This window comes from Lolium perenne, chromosome 2 (assembly GCF_019359855.2).
Source record: "Lolium perenne isolate Kyuss_39 chromosome 2, Kyuss_2.0, whole genome shotgun sequence".
Taxonomy (NCBI): Eukaryota; Viridiplantae; Streptophyta; class Magnoliopsida; order Poales; family Poaceae; genus Lolium; species Lolium perenne.
In genome coordinates, this window is record NC_067245.2 from 142461566 (window position 1) to 142468183 (window position 6618).

At 49.5% G+C, this 6618-nt stretch overlaps 1 long non-coding RNA gene across 1 annotated transcript; it reads left to right on the forward strand.

Moving 5' to 3' along the window:
- The first annotated feature begins 3584 nt into the window (after positions 1-3584).
- On the forward strand, positions 3585-5508 carry LOC139836069 (uncharacterized). The gene is made up of 2 exons (XR_011751977.1): positions 3585-4896; positions 5060-5508. It is a non-coding gene; the product is annotated as an uncharacterized lncRNA (long non-coding RNA).
- The last annotated feature ends 1110 nt before the right edge of the window (positions 5509-6618 follow it).

A 6618-nucleotide genomic window follows, 5' to 3' on the forward strand; every position in this document is an offset into this window, starting at 1 on the left:
AGCATATCTTCAAGAATCTGATTTACTCTTTCTGTCTGGCCTCCGGTCTGTGGGTGGTAGGCAGTGCTAAAGGCTAGCTTGGTTCCGAGGGCTTCATGCAGGCTCTTCCAGAATTTCGAGGTGAATTGGGTACCTCGATCTGACACTATCCTCTTAGGGACTCTGATGTAGCCCGACCTTCGGTCTTCGCCACATCATATGCATCGACGCTGACATGTCACGCAAAGGTGAATCTTCTCCTTTATTCGTGCGTACAATTACCTATGTGGAATGGTATGCTACTTCATCCTCCGTCATATGACCATGATAGGAATACATCGCCAAGTACGGAGGAAGTGGAGGATGCCATGGATGCTCGAGGACTCAAGGCCGAGGTCGTGGAAGCATGGAAGAAGCTCCAGGCGCAGCTACACCGGAGTCGCCGGCCTCGCCAACTCACAACGGAGTCTCCGGCCCATGAAGATCAAGACCGGAGTCTCCGGCCTACATACACGAGAGTCTCCGGACTATGTGAAGCGCTAGCCACAAGTCAATTAGGGCCAAGGCCCATGTACCCCCTTCTATGCCTAAACTACCCCTCCTTAGTGGCTCCCTATATATAGGCTCCCACCTCCCCCTTCATTAGGTTAGAGTTGATGAACTAGAACTAGGCTCATGCCTCCACCATCCCTTTGGGATTAGGGAAACCCCCTCCTTAGATTACCATAATCTATTGTACAAGGCACTCCTTATATGATTAGTCTCTCACACTTGTGATTCTACCACCGGTCTCTCACTCGTGTGATTCCACCGATCGTATACCGATCTTCCTCTCGGGGATTCTACCGCGTGTCTTTCTCTTGAGAGATTCTATCGGGATAGTGGTTCGGGCTATCGGGAGTAAACCGGAATTGTATCGGGTTGGTGTGTGTTTGCGTGTGTTCATCGTGTTCATCGCCGTGTTCTTCGTGTTCTTCCTCTCCCCCGCCTTTCCCTCGGTCAATTCGTGAGATCGGGCAACCCACGTGGCCTTAGGCCGCATCATATGGTATCAGAGCAAAGGTTGCCACGAATTTGACCCTCCAATTTCACCAATTTCGCCCAAAAATTTCCCCAAAAAATTTTGCCCCAAAAAATAGCTCGAATTTGGATCTCTGGATTTGTTGAGTTTTTTGTGGTTTTGGTCCACAGATCTGTTGCCTCTTGTGTTGATCTACGTCCCCTCCAATTTTCACCGTCAAATTCCTGCTAAATCTCTCAGAATCGACGAATTTTTGGCTCAATTTCCGCTCAGTTCATCTTCCTGTTCGTCGAGTTCATCCTCGAATTTTCCTGGCCGGCACTGCCGGGCTATCCTCGGCGGCACTGCCGCTCGCCCACGCTGCCGCCAACCACCACCGCAAGCGCCGCCCTGCTCCCGCCGGTCAAACGCCTGAGCCCAACCCCCCAGGGCTGCCGCGCCACCAGGCCCACCTCGCCCCTGTGCAAGCCCACCTCGCCGCTGCAGAAGCACCACGCGCACGCCTCCATCCCCAGCTCGAGCAGCTCCACTCCAGCCGAGCCCGCGCCTCGCCCCAGGTCCTCGACCAGCTCACCAAAGCCGCGCCGCCTGGCTCGCCTGGCCCCTCCCGCTGATCCCCCTCACCTTCCGCTCGCCCCGGCCAAGCTCCGCCTGATCCCGCCAGCAACCGCTCCTTCCCGCCCAGGCCACCACACCGCCGCCAAGCAGCGCCTCCGTCTCGCCACCAACCGCCCCCGCCTGGCTCCCTCCCTACACCAGCGCCGCCTCCTGGCCCCCGCTCCCGTCGCCTCCATCCGAGCCGCTCGCGCCTTGGCCACCCGCTGCTCCACCTCGCGCTGCTCAACTCTCCTCCCATCCAGCAGCAGCTCCATCTCCGCGTGGCCCCGCCCCAGCTTCCTCTCCACGCGCAAGCCTCCACCTAGCTGCCCACTTCCGTGCAAGTTTCATAGCCCGGCACTTCCGGCCAACTCCTAGCGGCACTGCCGCCGAACGCAGTCCGGCACTGCCGCTCAACCCAGCCCGGCACTGCCGGCTTAGTCCATCCGCTGTACAAGTTTCGTTCAGTTTTGGCTCATCTTTTTGCTCCAAATTTTGACAACTTCCCGGCGCCCGTTTGACTCAAAACTTTAACATCATTCTCCAAATACCCCACATAGCCCACGTCTAATTTTTGACCATTTTTGGAGCCCAACTTTTGACCGCTCGTTTTGACCCAACTTTTCGGGCATTGGCTTAATTTGCTCGGTTTCCGTTTTGGAGTGCAAGAATTGTCTACCAAGCGTCCGCGTCTACATCAACACCGCGGCGACACCTTCGGCACCCCGGATTCCGGCGCAACTTCGACACCGCCATCGTCGACACCATCGCAAGTTTGTGTGCTTGACACCGCCAAACCTTTTCACTAGGTATAACTTGCCCCCTTACCCCTTGTAGCCCCGTTTCTTTCTTTGTGTACTTATCCCATTGAGAGTGGCTTTCCGAGCGTTGCGAAGCAGTGCACAAGTGTCACGATCGTGAGAGGGTGTGTGTGCGTTGTGTTGAGCGAAGCTCCGAAGCAAGCTCGGTGAGAAAGATACACAAAAGAAGAAAAAGTGTGACATATACATAGAGAAAAATAAAGCTTCTAAGCATAGAAAACAAAGTGAAAAAAAGTGAAAAAAAAATAGAAAAAGAAGTGTGTGTCCACCGATACAAAAGAGTGCAAAGCTTGTGCGCACTAAGAGAGATAAGAGAAGAGTGGCATTTGTGCAAATCTTGTTGTTTCCCTCTTATGCAACCGGGCTACCGTATCTCTTGTGTTGGCGTGACACCGAGCTTATAGTCTTCGTTAGGACCATCTTGTTACTTAGCTCACTTCCTTGGTCGCGCTAACCCCATTGATCTTCTTGTGTGTATTTCCGTGTTTCCTTGACATAGATCACCACTTTTGACATTTGACTTTGGATCTTACCCACATTTGACAATAGACTTTTCCGTTGATCTTTTTCGTTTGCTATCCACCCCTTACCCACCACATATAGAGTTCTTAGCCGTTTGCGTGTGCTTTGAGTGTGTGTGTGAGTAACCCCGATACATTTCGACTTTGCTCTTGACTTGAACCATTTTTCCGATACTTTCTTGAAAGGTGGGATACTTGTGTAGTTTTCCTTCCACCATACATATACATCTATCCTAGTGAGATATACATGATGACCCCACAAGAGCAAGCCGAGATGAGAGCATACTTCACCGAGCTAGATGCTCGAGAAGCCCAAATGACACCCAAAGAAAAAGCCGAGTGCAACGCATACTTCAAACACCTTGAGAGCAAGAGAGATACACCCCATGAGTCGAGTGAGGATGTTTTGATTTCTAACAACTTAACCTCTACTCCGCTTGTGTTGTCTTCCTCTTTGCTAGGTTGCTCGGACATCGACGATGCCATTGCCATGGAGATGAGGGACTCCACTATATGTGAGATGAGCGACTCCACTATATGTGAGATGAGTGACTCCACTATATGTGAGCTTGATGAGTGCCTCCACTTCGAGAGCATGAGTGATACACCGAGTGAGATGAGAGTGGTAGTTGATACGTCATGTGAGGCCATTTCAAGTTCTAACAACTTACCCTCTACCTCTAGTGTGTTCTCTTGTGTCTCATTAGGTACCATGGATGACGAGACGCCGATCATGGAGAAGATGTACATGGTGCATGAAGATGATGATATCACACCATGCTTGCTTGAAGATGAACATGGAGGCCACATCGAGCCTACCACTCCAACAACACCTACCTCATATGAGCGGAACTACAAAGGTACATATATGGGTGTTGATGATGCCATGATCCCACTAGTGGACATGAAGATTGATGAGTGCATGCATGATCTTGATGATACAAATGCTATGTCATATGCTTCTTTCATTTTCCCATGTGATGCTTTGCTTGATACCAACATTGTTGATCATGTGGACTTGATTGCTTGTGATAACATGACCATGCCATGCTATGAGTGTTTCGATTTCTATCCTATTGCTTGCAATATGTCGAACAATTTCTCTTTCCCATGTATTGCTTGCAATGTTGATAATGATGCTTGTGTTGTGACAACCTTGCCAAACAATTTCTCTTTCCCTAGGTTTGTCGACAACAATGATCAAATGTTGAACATGTTTTGTGCTACATGCTTGCAATATTCTCCCATTAATGCAACCAAAATGATGAACAATTTCTCTTTCCAATGCTTGGCTTGCAATAGTGTTAATATGCTTGTAAATGAGATTGCCCCCATAGCTCTCTCAAATTTTGGAGACTTTGCATATATCCACGTTGATCATGTTCCCATGTTTACTCCGCATATTCACCATATCTATTATGATGCTTGGCTTAACGCTAATGGTGATGTGCAAAAGAAATGGAACATCATGATGGATGATGTGTTCATATACCATGCACACACGTTCTTTGTTTTGCCTATGGTGTGTGTAGGTACCCAAAATCCAATGTCAACCTCGATTGAGCACGAGTTGACAAAAAGAGCTCTTGAGAGCATGATACAAGTGAGCTCCAATGAGTGGTTTCACCCACATACTTCGACTACACAAGATCTCTCAATGAGAGCACAACGACACTTCGATAAGGTGACCTCCTTCAACTTGCGCTCTCTTGCTATACCCATGGAACTTCGGCTACTCTTTGAGTGTTGTGTTGCTTGTCTTGTGCTATTGATAGGGTTCATGATAAGTGACGCCACATTCAAGAGTTGTTGTCATCTCCCACCTCTACCCGTTCATGCTGAGTTATCGTCGAGGGCGACTCTTTTTCAAGTGGGGGGAGATGATGTAGCCCGACCTTCGGTCTTCGCCACATCATATGCATCGACGCCGACATGTCATATGACCATGATAGGAATGGTATGCTACTTCATCCTCCGTCATATGACCATGATGACCATGATAGCCCGACCTTCGGTCTTCGGTCTTTTTCAAGTGGGCTGAATCTTCTCCTTTATTCGTGCGTACAATTACCTATGTGGAATGGTATGCTACTTCATCCTCCGTCATATGACCATGATAGGAATACATCGCCAAGTACGGAGGAAGTGGAGGATGCCATGGATGCTCGAGGACTAAAGGCCGAGGTCGTGGAAGCATGGAAGAAGCTCCAGGCGCAGCTACACCGGAGTCGCCGGCCTCGCCAACTCACAACGGAGTCTCCGGCCCATGAAGATCAAGACCGGAGTCTCCGGCCTACATACACGAGAGTCTCCGGACTATGTGAAGCGCTAGCCACAAGTCAATTAGGGCCAAGGCCCATGTACCCCCTTCTATGCCTAAACTACCCCTCCTTAGTGGCTCCCTATATATAGGCTCCCACCTCCCCCTTCATTAGGTTAGAGTTGATGAACTAGAACTAGGCTCATGCCTCCACCATCCCTTTGGGATTAGGGAAACCCCCTCCTTAGATTACCATAATCTATTGTACAAGGCACTCCTTATATGATTAGTCTCTCACACTTGTGATTCTACCACCGGTCTCTCACTCGTGTGATTCCACCGATCGTATACCGATCTTCCCCTCGGGGATTCTACCGCGTGTCTTTCTCTTGAGAGATTCTATCGGGATAGTGGTTCGGGCTATCGGGAGTAAACCGGAATTGTATCGGGTTGGTGTGTGTTTGCGTGTGTTCATCGTGTTCATCGCCATGTTCTTCGTGTTCTTCCTCTCCCCCGCCTTTCCCTCGGTCAATTCGTGAGATCGGGCAACCCACGTGGCCTTAGGCCGCATCAGACTCCATGGAGACTCACAATACGGGTCATGTACAAATCGGCTAACTTGGTTCCAGGGTACGTCACTTTGACAGGGATGAAGTGTGCAACCTTGGTGAGTTGGTCCACGATGACCCAGATCGAGTCATGGCCACGTTGGGATTTAGGCAGACCTGTAATGAAGTCCATTCCTACTTCTTCCCACTTCCACTCGAGAACTTTCAGGGGTTGAAGTAGTCCAGCAGGTCGTTGATGTTCAGCCTTCACTCTCTGGCAAACATCGCAACGAGCAATGAAAAAGGCTATCTCACGCTTCATACCGTGCCACCAGAATTGTTTCTTCAAGTCTTGATACATCTTGGTTCCCCCAGGGTGGATTGAGTATGGTGTATCGTGGGCTTCCTTCATGATGAGTTGCTTCAGATCTTCAACATTAGGTACACACAGACGTCCCTTGTACCACAAAACTCCTTCATCATCAATCGTGAAACCAGGAACTTCTTCCCTATTCATCCTACGCTTGATCCCTTCAATACTCTCATGACCCACTTGAGCTTCCTTGATTTGGTCGAATAAGGTAGGCTTCAATTCAAGATTTGCCAAAAAACCATGGCTAACGTGCTCGAGGCCGAACTCCTCAAGTTCTTCATATAGCTTGTGTTGAGCAATTTTTATCAGGGCGTTCAATGAACAGGGCTCTCGACTAAGGGCATCAGCTACGACATTGGCTTTACCAGGATGGTAATGAATACCAAGATCGTAGTCCTTGATAAGCTCCATCCATCTACTCTGCCTCATATTCAGCTCCCGCTGAGTGAAGATGTACTTCAGACTCTTGTGATCGGTGTAGATTTCACAGCGATTTCC